The sequence below is a fragment of the Monodelphis domestica genome, chromosome 2, assembly GCF_027887165.1.
Source record: "Monodelphis domestica isolate mMonDom1 chromosome 2, mMonDom1.pri, whole genome shotgun sequence".
In the NCBI taxonomy this organism is placed as follows: domain Eukaryota; kingdom Metazoa; phylum Chordata; class Mammalia; order Didelphimorphia; family Didelphidae; genus Monodelphis; species Monodelphis domestica.
In genome coordinates, this window is record NC_077228.1 from 273,039,958 (window position 1) to 273,061,271 (window position 21,314).

General features: G+C 38.2%; 1 protein-coding gene across 12 annotated transcripts in view; it reads left to right on the forward strand.

The window, feature by feature from the left end:
* PPARD (peroxisome proliferator activated receptor delta) overlaps positions 1–21,314 on the forward strand; it is an 84,802-nt gene that overhangs the window by 14,374 nt on the left and 49,114 nt on the right. For 8 of the 12 annotated variants that reach the window (XM_056818085.1, XM_056818086.1, XM_056818084.1 and 5 more), the window contains exon 2: positions 7,769–7,859. The exons of the other annotated variants lie outside the window; for them this stretch is intronic. The gene's annotated coding sequence lies outside the window, so the exon portion shown is untranslated. The remainder of the gene's footprint in view (positions 1–7,768; positions 7,860–21,314) is intronic. 12 annotated transcript variants of the gene reach the window in all.

Below are 21,314 nucleotides of genomic sequence, written 5' to 3' on the forward strand. Positions count from 1 at the left end.
TTAAAGATCTTATATTTTACTGTATTTTTTCTTTGGTTGCATGTAGAGAAAATTTTTAACATTTGTTTTCTGACATTTTGTGATCCAAATTTTCTCCCTTCTTCCTTCCCTCTTCCCTCACTGAGCTGGCAAGCAATCTGATATAGGTTGTGCATGTACTGTCATGCAGTACATATTTCCATATTCATCATGTTGTGAAAGAAGACACAAATTGAGTATACAAGAAAAAACTCATAAAGGAAGTAAAATAAAAAATGGTCTGCTTTGAGCTGGATTCAGACTCTATCAGTTAATTCTTTGGTGATGGATAGCATTTTTCATCATGAGTCTCTTATAGTTGGCTTGGTTCCTAGTACTGCTGGTAATATTTAAGTCATTCTCAATATTGCTGTTAGCAAGTACAATGTTCTTCTCCTAGTTCTGCTCACTTCATATTGCATTAGTTCATAAAAATTTCTAGGTCTTTCTGAAATTGTCCTGTGCATCATTTCTCATGGCACACTAGTATTCTATCACCAACATATACCACAATTTGTTCAGCCATTCCCCAGTTGATTTGCATCCCCATAGTTTCCAAGTCTTTGCCATCACAAAAAAAGTGCTATAAATATTTTTGTACAAATAGATCCCTTTTGCAAAGAGCTTTAAATGCAAAATGGAGAAGTTTATAGTTTGTCCTAGAGACATTAGGGAGTAGAGGGATAACATAGCCAAACCTACAACTAATTTAGGGAAAACGCTTTGGAAATGGAATCGAAGATGGATTGAACTGGAGAGCTACTTGAGGCAGGAGATCAAAAAGACTATTGTAATTAATCCAACTGAAAAGAAATGATATCCTCAACTTGGGTGCTTGCCAGGTGAGTGCAGAGAAGCAAGCCTGTGTTTTATAAACTTTTAAGTACTAGGTAACCACTTATTAATATAATTAGTTGTAATTATATTAATAATGTTCATAACTTTTAATAAATTTCTAAAATATGAAAATAGCCAGTTTTATTGTATACTTAGTTCCAAAAACTCTTAAGAGCAATTTCCCCACAATTTCCAAGATAGCAGTATTGTTCTAGGCCACCTCAAACCAAGAACATGCTGTGCTTACAGACCCTAGGGCCATGATGGCACACAAAGACCACTCTGTGGGCACTTGAAGGCCCCAGATTATTCATCTAGAAGCCTGTCCCCACCCCACTATACAGTAGAGGGCAGGGCAGGGCATGCAGTCAAAGGTGGGGTGAGGTTGTCACTGGGTCCCTAAAAAGTTCTAAAAGGTTCACCATCACTGCCCTAGGACTTCCAGCCAGAACTGTGAGTGTGGACAGCCATGATAAGAAAGAGGTTGTTGAGTGTGCCAAGCTGGAAATTTCTTTCTTCCATATTGGGGCACCCAGAAGTGTATGTATGGCTTAAGGGCCTAATTTGAATTCATGTGGTATCATAGCACTTCCTGATTCTCTAGGAAGTGCTGTTTTATTTTATTTTTTAACTTTTTCCATGGTTATGGGATTCTTGTCTCCCTCCTCTCTACCCTCCCTCCTCCCAGAGTTGACAAGCAATTCCACTGGGTTATACATATATTATCACTCAAAATCTATTTCTATATTATTCATGTTTGTAATCAAGTAATCTTTTAAAACCCAAACCTCAAATCCTATACCCATATAAACAAGTGATAAATCATATGTTTTCTTCTGGATTTCTGCTCCCATGGTTCTTTCTCTAGATGTGGATAGTGTTCTTTCTCATAAGTCCTTCTGAGTTGTCCTGGATCATTGTATTGCTAATAGTAGCAAAGTCAATTACATTTAATTGTCCCACAGTGTTCTAGTTGTTGTATATAATGTTCTCCTGGTTCTGCTTATTTCCCTCTGAATCAGTTCATGAATGTCTTTCTAGTTCTTATAAAAGTCCATCAATTCATCATGCTCTAGGAAGTGCTATTAAGGAAGTTCCTCCCATCTTCATTCTCTTCTTGCTACTGCTGATAGAGGGAGCAAACTTAGTCCTTGAGCAAATTAAGCAAAAAATAGACATTCTTCTCCTCACAAAGAGCATACCAACAAACAAAAGCAAAGCTCAAAATGTTAGTCTAGGCCTGTTATTAATAATAAATCAGTAATAATATTGTTCTGTCTCTTGTCAAAAATAGTCCCCTGAAACAGGCAACAATTAATTAACAACTGTTTATTTCTTATATTCTATGTAGTTGTAGAGAAGCAAGAGATATAGTGCATTTGGAGACACTGGTCTTAGAGTCTTGAACCAAAAACATCTTTGTTCACATCCCATTTCCAGCACATCCTGATTCTCTGACCCTGGGCAGATCACAGGTCAGGACCATTGTGGAGAGAATAATTACCTCTCTGCATGGTAGAGAGAGAGAGTTCTTATGCTAGTGAAATTACAAGTCTAGACCAAAAAGTGTAGTTGAAAAGGAAAATTGTTTAATATTTTATATTAAATATGTATATATATACATATATATATATACACACAAACATGAAAAATAAGACGATAATTAATTACATAAAAGTTACTTTATTTTATCTGTAGGGATATTCCTAGCACACTGAAGGCTGTCCTTCTATGTCATTGTCACCATTGTTCTTGAGTTGTTAAAACCAAAAAACTCATTACCCATTAGCCAAATTGGTTTCAGGGTTGGGTTCTGCCAACCTACATATAGGCCAGTGTTGGGAAAGGTTTTCAAGTTTACATGTCTAAACTGCAACTTCAAGCTGCCTGTGAATCCCCATCATTACTTCAGAGTGGAGGGAGGAAGTGCTCTTGATTTTGGAGGCTGGGCAGAGGGGTGGGGCTTGCAAAACAATAACCTCAGGCTCTGGAAAGAGGGGCAGTGGAGCAGCTCTGAGTCAAGTCCATGCTGATATAGTCCATCATTCTTTTTTTTTTTAAACCCTTACCTTCCATCTTGGAATCAATACTATGTATTGGCTCCAAGGCAGAAGAGTGGTAAGGGCTAGGCAATGGGGGTCCAGTGACTTGCCCAGGGTCACACAGCTGGGAAGTGTCTGAGGCCAGATTTGAACCTAGGACGTCCTGTCCCTAGGCCTGGCTCTCAATCCACTGAGCTACCCAGCTGCCCCTTATAGTCCATCATTCTTGAAGCTTTCTCATTCTGAATGTAAAATATAGAAGCTTAGCCTTCACTATCATATCTTTCTTTTAAGAGCTATGGTCACATAAAATTTAAATAGTAAAAGATTACCTCAAAAGTTTTTGACATCAGCATCTCTGTATTACCAACAAAGACCAACAAGAAGATATAGAAGGAAAAATTTCTTTAAAATAACTGCAGACACTACAAAACACTCTCCACACAATTAAAATTAGATCTAAAGAATTGGAAAAGCATTAATTGCTCATGGGTAGGACGAGCTAATAATAAAAATGACAATCTCTACCCAAACTAATTTATTTACTTGGTGCCATACCCATTGAACTACCAAAAAACTTTTACAGAATTAGAAAAAAACAATAACAAAGTTTATTTGGAAGAACAAAAGATCAAGAATATCAAGGGAAATAATGGAAAAAAATGCAAAGGAAGGTGGCCTAGCAGTACTAGACTTAAACTCTACTATAAAGCAGTGATCATCAAAACCATATGGTATTGGCTAAGAAACAGAAGGGAGGATCAGTGGAATAAACTTGGGGTAAGTGACCTCAGTAAGACAGTCTATGATAAACCCAAAGATCCCAGCTTTTGGTACAAAAATCCACTATTTGACAAAAACTGCTGGGAAAATTGGAAAACAGTATGGGAGAGATTAGGTTTAGATCAACATCTCACATCCTGTACCAAGATAAACTCAGAATGGGTGAATGACTTGAACATAAAGAAGGAAACAATAAGTAAATTAGGTGAATACAGAATAGTATAATTGTCAGATCTTTGGGAAAGGAAAGATTTTAAGACCAAGCAAGATGTGTGACCCTGGGCAAGTCACTGGACCCCCATTGCCTAGCCCTTACCACTCTTCTGCCTTGGAGCCAATACACAGTATTGATTCCAAGATGGAAGGTAAAGGTTAAAAAAAAAAAGACCAAGCAAGAATTAGAAAAATTTACAAAATGCAAAATAAATAATTTTGATTACATTAAATTAAAAAGGTTTTGTACAAATAAAACCAATGCAATCAAAATTAGAAGGGGAGCAACAAATTGGGAAACAATCTTTATAACAAAAACCTCTGACAAAAGTCTAATCACTCAAATTTATAAGGAACTAAACCAATTGTACAAAAAATCAAGCCATTCCCCAGTTGATAAATGGGAAAGGGACATGAATGGGCAATTTTCAGATAAAGAACTCAAAACCACTAATAAGCACATGAAAAAAATGTTCTAAATCTCTTATAATCAGAAAGATGCAAATCAAAACAACTCTGAGGTATCACCTCACACCTAGCAGATTGGCTAACATGACATCAAAAAAAAGTAATGAATATTGGGGGTGATGTGGCAAAATTGGGACATTAATGCATTGCTGGTGGAGTTGTGAACTGATCCAGCCATTCTGGAAGACAATTTGGAACTATGCCCAAAAGGCACTAAAAAACTGTCTTCCCTTTGATTTAGCCATAGCACTGCTGAGTTTGTACCCCAAAGAGATAATAAGGAAAAAGATTTGTATAAGAATATTCATAGCCACGCTCTTTGTGGTGGCAAAAAATTGTAAAGTAAGGGGATACCCTCCAATTGGGGAATGGCTGAACAAATTGTGGTATCTGTTGGTGATGGACTACTATTGTGCTCAAAGGAATAATAAACTGGAGGAATTCCATGTGAATTGGAACAACCTCCAGGAATTGATGCAAAGTGAAAGGAGCAGAACCAGGAGAATATTATACACAGAGGCTGATATAGTGTGGTAAAATCAAATGTAATGGACTTCTCTACTAGCAGCTGAAGTACCCAGTTATTCGATCCCAAGTATGAAACCAAGACCAACAATGTAATACAGAGAAGGGAGTTTATTAACAAACTGCAGTTTAGGCTCAGCACTAAAAATGGCTGGCCCTGAGTCTGGGGCTTGCAGGCTTTTTATACACTTTTGTGGTAGTGGGAGTGCACAGGAATTCCTGGGGTGGGGGGAGTGAACAGGAACTCCTGGGGCTGGGGTCCTTATCAGTTCCTAGCATGTCAGGAAGGGAAGGGACAGGGACTCCTGGAGTCAGGGAGGGGAAAAAAGGGGTTTGGGAGCTGGCTCTTCACAGCAATACATTGATCCAGAACTATTCAGAGGGACATATGAGAAAGAACACCATCCACATCCAGAGGAAGAACTGTGGGAAAAGAAACACAGGGGAAAAAAACAACTGCTTGATCACATGAGTTGGTGGGGCTATGACTGGGAAAGTAGACTCCAAAAGGTCACCCTAGTGCAAATATTAATAATAAGGAAATGGGCCTTGATGGATGGCACATGTTCAACCCAGTGGAATTGCGCATCAGAAACAGGAGGGGAATGGGGGGAAGGGAGGGAGGGAACATGAGTCTTGTAACGATGGAAAATTATTCTAAATCATCTAATTAAATAAAATTTTTAAAAAATAAAGATGTCACAAAAATTTAAAAAAATATATTAAAATAACTCAGACAATTTAAAATACTTGGGACTCTCAAGTCAAACCCAGGAACTATATGAACACAATTACAAAAGACTTTCACACAAAGTCAAATCTAAACAAGTGGAGAAATATTAATTGCTCATGAACCAATGTAATAAACATCACAGTTCTATCTATATTAAAATTTGTGTGCCATGCCAGTCACATTACCAAAAACATATTTTAGAGTACTAAAACAATTAACAAAATTTGTTTGGAAGAACAAAAGGTCAAGAATATAAAGAGAATCAATGAAAAATGTAAAAAAGGTAACTTGGCAGTATCAGATCTCAAAGCAGTAATCGTCAAAATGGTCTGATATTGGTTAAGAAATAGGGTGGTAGATCAGTGGAATAAATTAGGTACATAATACACAGTAATAAATGGCCATAATAATCTAGTATTTGACAAGCTCAAAGATTTAAGGTTTTAGAACAATACCTCACCATTTGACAAAAATTCTGGGGAAAATGGAAAGCAGTTTGACAGAAACTAAGCATATACTAATATACTGAGATAAGGTCAAAGTGGGGTCACAATTTAGACATAAATGAAGATATAAGCAAATTAAGGGAGCATAGAAAATTTTACCCATCAGATCTATGGATAAGGGGAAAATTTATGACCAAATAAAAGATAGAGAGCACCAGGGGGTATAAAATAATCATGATTATATTAAATTTGCACAAATGAAACCAATGCAGGTCAGATTACAAAGTAGAAAACTGATGAAAAAAAATTAATAGCAAGTTTTTCTGATAAAGGTTTCATTTCTCAAATATATAAAGAACTCAAACAAATTTGTAAGAATAAGAATAATTCCCCAATTGATAGATGGTTAAAGAATGTGAACAGGCATTCTTCAGGTGAAGAAATGCTCTCAATCACTTGATTAGACATGGAAATTACAATAACTCTGAGATACTACCTTACACCTATCAGATTGGCTAATATAACAGAAAACAGAAAATAACAAATGTTGTAGAGGATATGAAAAAACAGGAACATCAGTTCATTGTTGGTGGAGTTGTGAACTGATCCAGCCATTCTGGAGAACAATTTGGAACTGTGCCCCAAGGACTATAAAATTGTGCATATCCTTTGACCCAGCAATACTTTTAACTAGGTCTGTATTCTAAAGAAATCAAAGAAAAAGGAAAAGGACCTATATGCACAAAAATATTTATAGCAACTCTGTGGTGTCAAAGAATTAGAAATTGGGAGGATGCTCATCAATTGAGGAATAGCTGAACAAGTTGTGGTGTAGGATTGTGATGGAATACTATTATGCTATAAGAAATGATGCACAGGATGCTTTCAGAAAAACCTGGAAAGACCTATGTGAACATGAGTTCACAAAGTGAAGTGAGCAGTACCAAGAGAACATTGTACCTAGTAATAGCAATATTATGTGATGATCAACTATGTGGACTTAAATTGTTCTCAGCAATACAGTGATCAAGATAATTGCAAGGACTCATTGTGGAAAATGCTTTCTACCTCCAGAGAAAGAACTAAGAGTCTGAATGCATATTGAAGCATCCCTTTTAACTTTATTTTTCTTGTGTTTTGTTTGGGGTGGGGAGTGTCTGTTTTCTTTTGCAACATGGCTAATATGGGAATGTTCTGCATGATTTCACATGTATAATCTATATCAAACTGCTTGCCGTCTGGAAGAAGGAAGGAAGAGTAGGAGAGAGGGAGCAAACTTAAAACTTGAACTTTTTTTAAGAATGTTAAAATTTTTTTTACATCTAATTGAGAAAAAAATTTTTTTTGAGTGTTTTGAAAACATAGGTTTCTTTCCCCAAGAAATGTTTCCTCTTTTTAATCTGAACTAGGGGGTTGTAAGATAGAAGATGACCTATTCATCCTTGTCAATATGCTAGTCCTCTCATTGGTCAGCAACAACCAAAAATGGATCAGGACTCTTGGGTTCCAATGCCATGTGACCTTGATCTGACATCTGGAACATCTCTGGCACTATATTTACTCTAAGCTATGCTATTATTATTATTATCTGTTCTCTCTGATCAAACCCACAATTCTGTTATATTTTCTTTCTTTCTTTGAACCTTGCAATCTCTGGTTTATTTTTAATGTGTTTTCTATTTCTGTTTCCATTTCCTGACTAGGGTGCTGCTTGGATGATACAAGAAAGTAAAAGAAGAGCTAGTATGTGATAACTCTTGGGAGCTTCAACTGAGGACATTGCCATTCCTTTTGGTAAGAACCAAGGCAGCCTACTATCTGCCCTTACCTACTACTTCCTCAGACTGAATTCAGAATTTCCAAAACTAGGAATGTATAGTTTTGGAGAAAAGTCTATGCTCTTATTTTCTAGAAGGAAATGAGCTTTCTCCAACACTTAAAAGGAAAGGTATTAGTAATCTTAATAATATACCTCCCCTCTTTCTCCCTTCTTGGCACCCCCAGGATTGGTTATGATTTACATTTTGTCTAATGTCAACTCTAATACATGTTGAATTTGAGACTAAGGTTTTTTGTTGAGTTCTAAGGAATTGCTTCTAGAACTGTACTCAGTTTGTATGTCATCCACCTCTGCCTTTGGCCAGAATACACAGAAGAGTCTAAGGGGGCAGTGACACTCCCCAGCTTTGATTCTCTTCAGTACCTCAGCTTCATTTTGTAGAACTGAGGCAATATGGGAATATCTCCAAGGAGACTCCTTGTGTCCTATGTGCCATCTCTAAAAGGAAAAAAAAGAAACACCAGTACAATTACTGCCTAAGCAACCCAAGTAAGGGGAGGCAAGGAGTCTGTAATTGAGTTCATAGGACCTCTTTTTTTTTTAACTCTTTTTCTTAGTAATAGCTCTAAGATAAAAAAAAGTAAGGACTAGGCAATGGGGATTAATAATTTGCCACGGGTCACATAACTAAGAAGTGTCTGAGGCCAAATTTGAACCCAGGCCCTCCCAACTCCAGGCCAGGCTCTCAGTCCACTATACCACTTAGCTGCCTCTATAGAACCTCTTTCAACTAGTTGTCTCTTTACTTTATAATTAGCAAAGGGTAAAGTGTTGCTCCCCAAATTTTTGCTTGGAATATACACCAGCAAAGTTTATGAAATCGGAACAGGGGAGCCCACTTTTTTTGAGGTACAAAATTGGCAGCCAATAGCTTATTCATTCCTGATAGTAGGCTGGTTCTGTGTGACATCTTTGACACAGGAGGACAGTCCTTTGTCATATCAATTTCCTTTGTTCTTCAGTTTCTGTTTCTGATCTGAAATATTAAGTTTAGATTTTCTTACCTGCACAAGCCATTACTGAAGGATTAAGATTTGTTTGAGAAGAGCTCCTCAGCTTGCTAATTAATATCATTCCATATGATGTTTAGATTTTCTCTTTCTGCCCTATAGAAAAGGAAAATGTGAAGGTATCTTCAACAGTGAGGTACATTAGTGCAGGAACTCTGATTTTCTTTTTTTCTTCTTTAGGAAATCTTTGTTTTTTGTTGCTTTTGCTTCAATTAATTCCCTTCCCCACCTCCTCTAAAAGAACTTCTCTTGTAACAAAGTACCATCAAGCAAAACAAATGGATACCTTGCCCACATTTGACAATATTTGCCTCCTTCCATGCCTATAGAACACTTGAGATGCTTTTAAAATGCCTGGAGGAGGGAGGCCTGCTTCACTGTCAGTCTTTTGAAGTCATTTTTTCACTGCATTGATCAGTTTTTCACTATCACTTTACAGTGATAGCAGTCAGTAAAGTTGAGATTTGAAACTTTAGACCTCTAGATCAAAGCCTGTATTCTTTCTTTTTTTACCATGCTGCTTCTTTATGTCAAGGGATATCAGGACAAATGTGGCCATATGCTGCAGATTATGCTTCTAGTGTTGTATTCTGGATTTTAAAGACTGAGTTTCATCCCTGGCTTTTTGGTCATCCTCCTCCTGATCTTTCATCTCCTTTGCCTCATTTTCAAGCTGATTAATTTTGGATTTCAAGACATTCTTTTCTGTTTCCAGATTACTTATCTTGCTTTTTAAGTTCTTTTCCCAGTTGTCTTCAGCCTCTTTAATTGTGTTTTGAATTGTATTTTGAGTTCTTCCAAAGCCTGTATCCAATTTGCTGGAGTTTCTGTTTTTTTGCTTGCTGTTCCTTCATCCATCTCTGTTCCATTTGCTCTTTGTTCATTGCCTGTATAGAAGCTGTCGGTTGTAATTTCTTTTTTTTTCTGTTGTTTGCTCATATTTACCCCCTTCTTTACTCCCTGCAGTTGTCTGCACTCATGCTCCTCTCTCTCCCTTTTTTTTTTTTTTTTTTTGGTTTTGGGCTTTTCCCTCTTGGAGCTTTGTCAGCAAATCTCTCAGTGCAGTCTGGGGGAGGAGTGTTGGAGCTTGAGTTTCCTTGCCCTCTGGAAGCTTTGATTGGATTAAAGTCCAGCAGTCTGTGGGGGAGGGGTGTTGGAGTTTGATTTTCTCTGCCCTCTGCAGACTTTGATGGGATTAAGTCCAGCTAGGGTGGGTTGGATGTGCCCTGAGGCCAAAATCTCCTAGAAGGAGGAAGCAATATGGAGTGTCTCTGCTGCTGCAACTAGGCTGCCCGCTCTGTGCTCCTTCTCTAACTGCAAGTGTTCTCAAATTCTGACTTTTGGGGGAAAACCTTTTAAGTTGAGTCCAGCAGGAGGGTTCCTTGGCTCTATCTTGTTGTTAGGTTTGATTTTCAGTCCCCTGGGAGCATTTAGTTTGTAATTGGTAAGGAAGGGTTTTCAGAAGTCTGAACTTTCGCTGCCTCTATGGTGCCATCTTGACTCTACCCCAGGAGACTATATGCTGCAGATTATGGTAATACTTTGAAAGATGAAGAATAGTAGGGCCTAGAGTCTCTGGGAGGTTGGACATGGACTCTGGCCTAGAGAGAAGTGAGAAAAGAGACAGCAGGGGTCAGGTGGATCCTGAGACCAGAGCTAGAGGATAGTACTGGTTGGTAATGTTTAAATTTAAGGGTTTGTGACTAAATATGAGAGTTATAAAGTAATATTGTGGTCACTGATTTTAAAATATTATAGCTTAAGTCAAAATGACTGTTAGCAGCTTTATTTATAAAGAGGTGGAAAGAGTGAAAGTGGAAAAATGTGAATAAAGGGACAAATTCTAACAAGCCTACCAGCTCTTCTCCAGTGAAGTCAGGCTCAGCCCCAGCAGGGGCTTCCCCAAGTCCTTGTCTCCTGGTGGATTTTCCGGTAATCCTCAGTCAGAAGTCCCAGTGGTGTTCCACCCATGCATCCTCCTCCAAAGCCAAGGCAGGAATCTCAGTCATTCACCCAGCAAGCCAATGCAGGATCCAGGGAAAAAAGTTTCCTCCAAGCCAAGGAGGGGAATGCCCTGAACCAATCTCTCTAAACACCAGAAAGGAATGAATGTTAGACCATGCTGGTCTCTTTTTTTATGCTTTTTTCTCCCACAGCACTTCCTTTCTCTCCCCCTTCTTCACAGAAACCAATGACAGTCTTTCAATTTGCCTAGCACTGCCCTGGGGTAGGGTAGTGGCCTTTGGAACTGTGAGCTTACTCTAGTAAGTGACTCCTGAACTCTCATACTTACTGTAGGAATACTCTAAATTATTCTTGATTTGATTAGCTAAAAATAGACAAGGGGAGAGTTAATCCTATCTTCAGGATTTTGTGTGGAGAAGGATGGATTGCTAGCTGGGAAGAGTAGGAATGATTGGCCCAGATTTGGAAGTTGAATTAGAATTAGAAATGGTGGTGAAAGCACTGGGGAGAAGTTAGGTCTTCCTATGCAGTGTTTGGTAATTCTGAAGATGCTGTCCATGTTATTTTCTCTGTTCTTTTCACTCCTCTCCAAGAAGTTTTCTCTACTTCCTAATTAGGCATCCAGCATGGTACAATAGAATGAAGAAAGAGTGGCTCTGGAGTCTGAGGACCAAGGTTCAGATATCTCCTCTGACATTTACTGTTTGTGTGACTTTAGGCAAATTATTTAACCCTTCTTGGGTCTCCATTTCTTCATCTATAAAATGGAGGGTTGAACTAGCTGCCTACTGAGGTCCCTTTTACCTCTAAACCTACAATCCTATGACTATTAATTTGATTTCTTTCACCTTGCAGTCCCCAGAGTTAGTTCCTTGTGTTGTTGAGTAGAACCAGGGGGTTGAGTTATTTAGCAACACTTGGTGATTCTACACTGTGTGTTAGATTTGTGGCTTCTGGTCAAGCTTTCTAAGAGGCTGAGGAAGTAAGAATGGAAAGAGAGGAAGGGGAGGTGCTCAGCCTTTAGGGATGAGTTGATAAGGTGGAGGACTTTTTCTGCTGGGTTTATATCTCAGGTGATCTAATTGGTACTTCATCTCAGGTCTCCTAAAAGACTTGGCTTTCAGTTAGTGAAAAAGTATGAATATGAAGCATGCTATTTCTATCTTTTCAAGATATTGGTTCACCTTCTTTCTCTTTTAGAATAAAATGGACCCTAGAGCTAAATGAGAAAGTTGCCTCTGTTCTGGTCTGTTGTTTTCCTCTGAATTTTATGGTGGAAAGTTTAATTCCTTTGAGGCATGGTATTGCATCATCTTCACCAGGTCAATGCCTACCCAAATGTTTTAAAGAAATCGTTCTTGATCTCTTTATTTCATTTCCCAACACATATATAATTCCTTTTCCCTCTACCTCTTTATAACATAGAATCAAAAAAGAAAAAAATAATTCAACAAACATACTATACTTGTATAATATTAACACTTTCGTATGTGAACCATTTTTGCTGTTGAAAGGGACAGATAGTGAACTGTTGTATAAAAAAAAAGATTAAAGCAACTTTAGTTTAGTGACCTATGAGGATAGAAAAAGAACTTTTGTGAATGAAAAACTTAAAATCCATATGTGAAAAAATAGTTTTTCTGTTAAAATAGAGAACCAACACAATAGATATTGAATAGAGATCTTTGAGGACCTCTTTAGGAGCAGAATGAATGATGCTGAAATGCATTTTAGCCCCTTAGCTCATTTGTGCATTTTGGTTGTTTTTAGAGTTTGAGAAGTTAAAACTCACAAGGTGGCACTCCAAATAATTGTTTTCAAACAATGGGAAGATTAAAAAAGGACTGTTGGTTTCATGAGTGACTAAAAGTTAGATATTGTGAGTTTTATTTCATAAGCAAAGATGGGTCAAGAACCCAGCAGGAGGGGTAAGGAGATAACAGAAGCAGTTAAGGCAGCAGGAACTGAATGACAAAAGTGCTAGAAGGAGCAATCAGCTGACAGGAAGGCTTCTATTGCTTTATGTAGAAACCTGATGATTGAAAGGAGGTATTGCTTTGTGGACTGGCTGAAGAAAAAAAGATTGGGTGCTTTATGATTGGAGGAAAGTGGAATTCTGATACATTTTGAGCTGTTGCCTTTCAATGCTGTCCATAGTTTGAGAGTCCATAGTTACAGCCTTTTAGAGAATGCTCCTGATTATTTTTTCCTTACCACCAACTATTCCCAATCCCCAATGAGAGGGAAAAATAGATGAGGAAAAGACAAGTTTTGCAGTTACTTTACTGTAAGTATAGGCTGAAAACTAATCAATTTTGATTCAGAATTCCTTTGAATGAAGAATTGGCCCAGAAGGCTAATTTGAAGAGCTTTGTAGACCTCTGGCTCATGGAAATTGCTCGTCAATAAAATATTAACAGTTTCTCCCAGCATTTATTTTAAGGTACTTAAATCGTGTGGTAAAAGAGTTTATCACTGTTGGATCAGTTTAAAAGAAGAAGAGGATTAGATTTGCTCAGCATTAGAGCAGTTAGGAAAAGAAGGGAAAAAATTAGTAGAGAATCTGTTTTGTGTGAACTAGATTGTCATGAAGGGGCCAAGTACATAAAAAAGTCTACAGGCCACAGTTGTGAGTTGTCCTAAGCATATGAATCTTCCTAACTTAGGTTAGGTTTTTCTAAGTTGTGTGTCTATACTCTTTCCCAAGGACATTGACATATATTTGTGGAAGACTGTGACCTAGACCTAGATATATGTTTGAGCTATGATATTTTGATTATTCCTGTATTTGCTTTATCTTTAGTAATTAACGTTTATTATTTATTTCATCTTATTACTGTTTCATGTTTGAATTAATGGTGTCATGGTAATTGATTTTGTTTAAATGAGAAACACATTTCTGGAGACTTGTGAGCTATAGTGATGAAAAGTAAGAGTATATTGTTCTATAAGTTACCCTAAGAAAATCCTAAAAGTTGGAGTTGAAACTTCATGGTAGTGGTCTATCTTTGGGAAACCCTAACCTGCTCATGGGAGGGCATATTAGGCAAGTCAGTGGACCCAGAGAAAGAAAAAAGGGCTGCATGTCCCATGCCAAGGGTTTTGTGTGGGAGAATTTCTTGTCTTGGAGGTGGACCCTAATCCATGCTATATCACAGGTACATCAGCCAGCTTTGATATCTTTTCAAAGAAAAATAGGACCATTCCTATAAATTCTCTTTTAGGTCAAGCTTATTCACTATTCAGTTTTGATTTTCAGGGGGTTTTTTTGTTGTTGTTCCTTCCATTTACATTGTCATTCTTATTTGAGGGCAGCCATGTGGCACAGTGGATAGAATTCTGGGCCTGGAGTCAGAAAGATATATCTTTCTGAGTTCTAATCCAGCCTCAGACACTTACTAGCTGTGTGAACCTGGATAAGACATTAGCTCTGTTTGCCCCAGTTTCCTCATTTGTAAAATGAACTGGAAAAGGAAATGGGAAACCATTCCAGTATCTTTGCTAAGAAAACTCTGGTGGAGTCACAAAGAGTTGGACATGACTGAAAAATAACTGAATAATAATGAAAAACTTCTCATCTGTCTTATTTTCCTGGTTCTGCTTACTTCTCTTTGCAACACCTCATATGTCTTCCAATTTTTCTCTGTATTCTTCATATTAATTATTTCTGATAGTAAACTAATACTCTGTGAAATCTATTTCTTGTGCCAAAATTTGTTTAACTATTTCAATTTGAGGAGCCTTTATTTCCATTTTTCTGCTGCCACAAAAAGTACTGCTGTTAAGTCTTTTCCTTCCTACCCATACTTCAAAGTCCTACCCAGATTCCATTTCTTACATGAAACCTTTTTGGTTCCTTTGTCAATAACATGGTCTTATCATATATTAAAGTCATTTGTGTCTTATTCTCCCATTAGCTCTGAATTCCATTAGGGATATCTGTCTTTCTAAATTTCATATCACCACCAGTTGGTGCTTAGTAAATTTTCTGAATTGAATATGTTTCAAACTTTTTGTTTCATCTCCATTATAGGTTTACTTAACTCATGATTCAGAGCTTTGCATCTCTAGCACAAGCAGAATTTATCCTGATTGTGTTTGATCTCTATGAAACTGATTGTTCTTATTTATAAATCTTAGTTTGGAAGTGTAAGGAAAAGGATTCTGACATGAATTGCCACTTGGTTCTCCAAGGACCTAATTTATAGAATAGCGCTGGGTAAGCTAACTTTTGAGTACAGAGGCATCAGTCTCTTCCATGTCCCAACCTCAAATCAAACTTCTGGCTCAAATTGGTGCTCTGAAGCAAGATAGCCTGCTGCCTCCCTGTTGAAGTCTCTACTGTTCCGTTCTCCCATGGCACTCCCAAGCTATAATTAAGTTTCTGTATGAAATTGTATCCATCAGCTGGCACATACTGTAACTACAATCCCTAGAATTACATTTGAGATGATTGTTGTTCCTTAGTAGTCTAACTGGCTTCCACCTGATCTCCTGGGGACATAAATGGGGCCAGAAAAAGCCAGGAAATAGCTCCAACAAATCTATCTTAAAGGCAGAGGCCCAGACCCCTGGTAAGGAGTTAGAATGTTACTAGAGGATGAAGGTGACTTGATTTCACTTCTGGTTCTTTACTCATGGAATGTCTTCACCTCTTGAGCCAATAACATGTTGATGAAGCATGCTGCCATTGACTCCTCCTTGTCATAGTGAGAAGGTTAACAATGTCTGTCCTTTGTATTAAAGACAAGAGTACTGCTGCCATTGGGCCTCTGTTCGATAGGGAAGAGGATTACTGAGGACCCAGAAGACATTGTGATCTTGTTCGAGAAAAGCATATTGTCTTCTAAATGCAAGGCATATTCTTCATTTGGGGGGGATAGGTCTCCCAGAGGCCTCAGAGCCAGCCACCTCATTTGGTTGAAGGTATTTGGATATAAGTAGAAAACAACTTTAAAGGTCTCATTTCAAGGCCTTTTGTGAATTTTTGCTGTGGCATATGTAGCAGCAATATGAGCAGACTTATGCAAGAGCTCATATTTTTATTCTAGATCTTCCTTGGGAAGTCATAGCTCCTTTTTAGGGACCTTGCTTTTAGGATCCAAGCTATAATTTGAGGTGATGCTCCAGGTCACTCCTATCCATTTTAGATCTTACCTTTTCTGGGACTTTCCCATAGGTTCTCCCAAAGATGAAGCCCTATTTAAGGCATTTTCTCATGTTACTTTCTCAAAATCTAAGGATCTCAGGGTCTGACTGGTCAAGATCCACAGGGATGTTGCTAAATGGTTTTTTGCTAGCTAGCCTTCCTCAGTTGTAAGTCTACATGGTTTCCCCCTCTCAAGCAATCTCCTGTCCTTAGTGACTTTTGTAATATTTGTATGCAGCAGACACTATGTTAAATTTTTCCTAGTATCAGAGCTGAGAGGTACTTTAAGAGATCATCTTCCTAATTCAAAAACTTAGAGGTCAATCCCTTATGAATGATTTCTTCTGCGACTAACTGATTTCAGATAGATTCTAAAAAGCCTCTGACTCAAATGAGTCAGACAGATCTTCAATACTCATTAACAATATGATTATGACAAGTCACTTAATCTCTTTCAACTTCAGTCTTCTCATATGTAAGTTGAGGCTAAGAAAATTTCTTAATTTTCCTACACTCTACCCCAGGGTGTTGTTGTAAGGAAAGCTATTAATAAAAAACTCTTATATACCCTAGAAATGGAATCTGTTATTAAACTTTTATTGTTCAGTTGTTTAGGTTTGATAATAAATCCATTTTTCTAAAAATGGAACTTGCAAAGTGTGTAAAAGGTTCTTTTACTGTTTTCTAGAAATTCTTCCTGAGAGGTTGACTTTTGGATATTTGACATAAAATCCTAGAGGATTTCTAAGTAGCTTGATCTATTATATTTTCTAAGTCCTATGCTTCTATCAAACCTGTGGTGCCTTCAAGGAGGTGGATTTGAAAATCTTGAATAATCTGACTGCCTTACCAGAGACCTCCCATTATCTGTGGTGGTTGTCTCTGTTGGACATTGCTGATCCATACATTGTGTTTTAGGCCTTCTTGCTGGGTAACCCAAGTAAAGGTGAGTTAGTGTACCTGGAAGCCCTGACCCATGGTATTTCTTTAGCACTCACATTAAGTTTTGATAGAGAGGCAGTGGGAGGGAAGGGGGGAGAGAATGGAGGCAGGAGGAAAGAAAGGAGGGAGGGAGAGGGGGGAAGAGAGAGAGAAATTTACTTTTGGGGTGGGGATTAAAATAGTTTTACCTGCTCGCAAAATATTACAAAAAGAATTATTTCCTTCTCAGAAAACTCCTTTTTCATTCCCTCAGGATTCCTTATTCTGAAGGTTGTTCATTAAAAAAAAAAAATTAGAAATAAAGATTTCCTTACAGGAAATTCTATAGACTTCATTTTTTTCCTTTCCAGCTCTAAAAATTTGAGTCTGAATTGCTGATCCATTCTTATAAACCTTTAAAATTCCCCTATAAAAATGGAGGGAACTTATGTTACCTTCATTTTAATTGCTTTTCAAATCTTTCCCAGCTGGGTAGAGGTACCAGGAGCTCATGGCAAAGAATTGCTGCCCAAGAAAAAGTTAAAGAACTGGAGTGAACTCCTGGCCCAAGAAGTGGAACATGGGTCTCTCCAGGACAAGGATTCTTAATCTTTTGGGAGTTGTGACACCTATTGTTGGATTTCACAATGCAGTTCCCCCTCCTTTCAAAAAATGCGGTGTGATATTTTCTGGGGACTCACTGAAATTTGGGTGGTCTAGATAGGCTTAAATTTTTCTCTTTAAGGTAGACATACTTTGTATTTAGAGTTTAGATTAGGATGTAGTTAGATCTCAAGGTCAGAGTTCAGGGTTTGGCAAGATCATGTGTCTATGTTGGGGGCAGAGAGAGCTCTTAAACATATGTGTATGTGTTTTCACCGACACATCCTTTTACCTTTATTTCTTGTTTCCATTATTTCTGCAGGATTTCTTTCTGCCTGACCAAACAGACAAACAATGGGAAAGTGTCTTTTTGGTTCAGTGTTTCTGTACTTTAGGTAGAGCCCACTTGGCCTTGGGACCAAGTATATTACAGGTTTTTTGGTTTTGTTTTGTTTTGTTTTGTTTTTTAATCCTTACCTTCCACCTTGGAATCAGTACTGTGTATTGGTTCCAAGGCGTAAGAGCAGTAAGAGCTAGGCAATGGGGGTTAAGGGACTTGCCCAGGGTTACACAGCTAGGAAGTGTCTGAGGCCAGATTTGAGCCCAGTCTCTAGGCCTGACTCTCAATCCCACACTGCCCCTTCTTTCCCATATAACATAGGGTTTTTAATGTAAAAAAAAAAATTTTATAACATGGGTTTTTAAGAATTACCATTATCACATCTCAGGCACCTCTCACACCACAGCAGTACCATTAGAACAGAGGTTTGATGTGCTACCTTGTGTTTTATTGCATCCTGTCACCATGACAGGTTCCTTCAAATGTTACTATGATTAGGACTGGGTGTGGGGGGATTTTTTTCTCTTTAAGAAAGAAAAGTTATGTAAGTCCATGACTAATATTAATTCTCCAAGTACCTTCTTCTTTGGAAGAACTCAGAAGCCTCAGTGAGCATAGCTGTTTGACTAGAGAATTGGAATTCTCTCGGTTAGGGGATTGGAATTCAGGGGGAGACCGGCAACTTGGTCTCATAGAAATGATACTGGAGAGAAACAGGATGATATGGTGGACAGGAATCCAGCCTCCAAGTCAATAATACCTGGATTCTTATCTTAGTTCTGCATGCTGAAATATTTTTTTAAAACTCTTGGAGGGAGCTAAGTGGCTCAGTAAATTGAGAGCCAGGCTGGGAGACAGGAAGTCTTGGGTTCAGATTTGGCCTCAAACACTTCCTAGCCTTGGGACCCTGGGTAAGTCACTTAACTCCAATTGGCTAGCCCTTACTGCTTGCTCTTCTGCCTTGGAACTGATACTTAGTATCCATTCTAAGACTGAAGGTAAGGTTTTAAGAAAAAAGGAAACCTTCTTAATATCCCTTATTCTCTCCTTTACTCCATTCTCTGAAGAAATGCTGAGCTTTTTTTTCTTACCCAAGACTAACTTTTATACATGAGCACTTGATCCCATTCTCTCCTGTCTTTTCCAATAGATTGCAGCCTCAGTGATCCCCTCCTTCTCTTCAATCTTCAACCTTTCCCTATCCACTAACTTCTTCCCAACTGCCTACAAAATATGCCCAAATTTCCCACCCAGAGTCACCCTCTTCCTTAAAAAATGTTTACTAAACCATACCATTCTCTCAAACTAATATCCTCTATCTCTCTTCCTTTTCTTTAGTCAGACTCCTAGGGAAAAAAAAAAACTGTTTATACCCCCTACTTTCTCTTCCTTTATGCTCTCCAGCTTCTCAACTCTTTTTAATCTGGCTTCCAAATTCATCACTCTGTTGAAATTATTGTATCCAAAATTTTCAGTGATAAGGCAATCACCAAAGCTGATGTTGTTGGTTGGTTATCTTACCACCCTTGCAAACATTGATGTCTTACCTTCCTGATTGCTATCTCTATTGCTAAATCACTAGTTCTCGTTTTAACTGTACCACCACTTTGTTGTTGTTCAATCTGTCTGACTCTGTGACCCCATTTGCAGTTTTCTTGGCAAAGATATTGGAGTATTTTGCCATTTCCTTCTCTAGCTCATTCTACAGATAAGGAAACTGAAACAAATGGGGGAAGTGACTTGCCCAGGGTCCCATAGCCAGGAAGTGTCTGAGACTAGATTTGAATTCAGGTCTTTCTGACTTCCAACTCAGTGCTCTATATACTGTGCCACCCAACTGCCTTAACAACATCACTTATTTGGCCCTAAATAATTTGCTACTTATTATGTTTGTTAATAGTTACAATAACAAAGCCTCATATTTGTATAGAACTATGAAGTTGCAAAATCCTTTACAAACATTATTATCTCACTGAATCCTCCCATAACCCAATGAAGTAAGTAGTGTAAATATTCCCTGTTCTGGTTTTTTTTTTTTTAATCCTTACCTTCTGACTTAGAATTGATACCATCTAGGAAGTGTCTGAGGTCAGATTTGAACCCAGGACTTCCTGTCTCTAGGCCACTGAGCCATCTGGCTGTCCATCACCACCCCCACCGTCTTCTCCTGATTTTCTATAGATAAATTGAGAATTAGAGTTTTAATGTGTTTGTATCACCTCAGAGAAATTAAGAGGCTTGCTCAAGGGCCATCTAACACTTGCTCTTTGTATGAGTTTAGGCAAGATACCTTCTCTCTGTGGGCCCCAGGTTCATAGACTAGGTCATAACTAAGGTCCTTTTTACCTCTAAATCTTGTGATGAGAGGTGACTTAGAATTCAGGTCTTTTAATACCCAAACTAGTTCCCTTTCCACTACATCAACTTTATTGTCCATTTACTCTTTTGACTATCTCTGGGTTGTAAGCTTCAGGGCAGAGACTTTGTCTTAAACTTTTGTCTGCAGTGACACATGATTGAATGAAGTGTCTTGTTCTGTTCCCCACTCTCAGCCAAAAGAGTTAGTTAAGAGTATGTCTAAACTTGTGCTATTCCCTGCAGAATGAGAGGAGGGAGGTGGTTCCCACTTGTTTGTCTCCTGAGGAATACTAAAACTAGCAAAGAGCTATTTGAAATGGTGCCACCCAGACTCTAATCAGCAGGTCAAGAGCTCTGCCCTTCCATCTGTCCTCAGTAGCCCTGCCCACCAATCTCATTCTGGGGGAAGGGACAGTTGTTTGACTTGGACCTGAGTACCCTATCAGTTGGCCTTCACCTGGAGTCCAGGGCCCCCCATAACTTTAAAGAAACAGCATCAGTTCACAATGAAGCAGCTGTTAATTAGCAAGAGAGGTACTTGTTTCTGTGTGCTTCCTCTGTCTCTTCTTTCTTCCATTTTTTTCCTACTGAGGTCTTGTCCTTCAACAAGCTCTAAACCTCTGTGGTATGACCATGGGGAAAAATAGGTTATATATGTCATTTTGTTCATATACGTTCATTTTTGTTTGCTGGGAAGTCTGTTGCTTTTGGGAGCCACAGCATAATTGGTGTTTTGCCTCTTCTGTATTCATGTCCCATTCTAGTTCTCCATCTGAATGGCATCAATATCTATCTGGCTACACAGTTTATGATTGAGAAATAGATTGTATTCTAGGAGCCTTGTTGTGTTCTTGGATTCCCAGATTAATCCCTCCTGGTATTTGGTTCATTAAACGAGCAGATAGAGTTGCATCAGTTGCAACTCTGTTAGTTGCTGCTCCTCACCAGTTCCCTCAGCGGTATGTTTCTGGTGAGCTAATAGGCTGTTTTCATATCCACTCACTCTAATGTTGAAATTCTGCCTCAGTGTCTTTTGCAATATATCTGGCTTTTAGGGGACTGC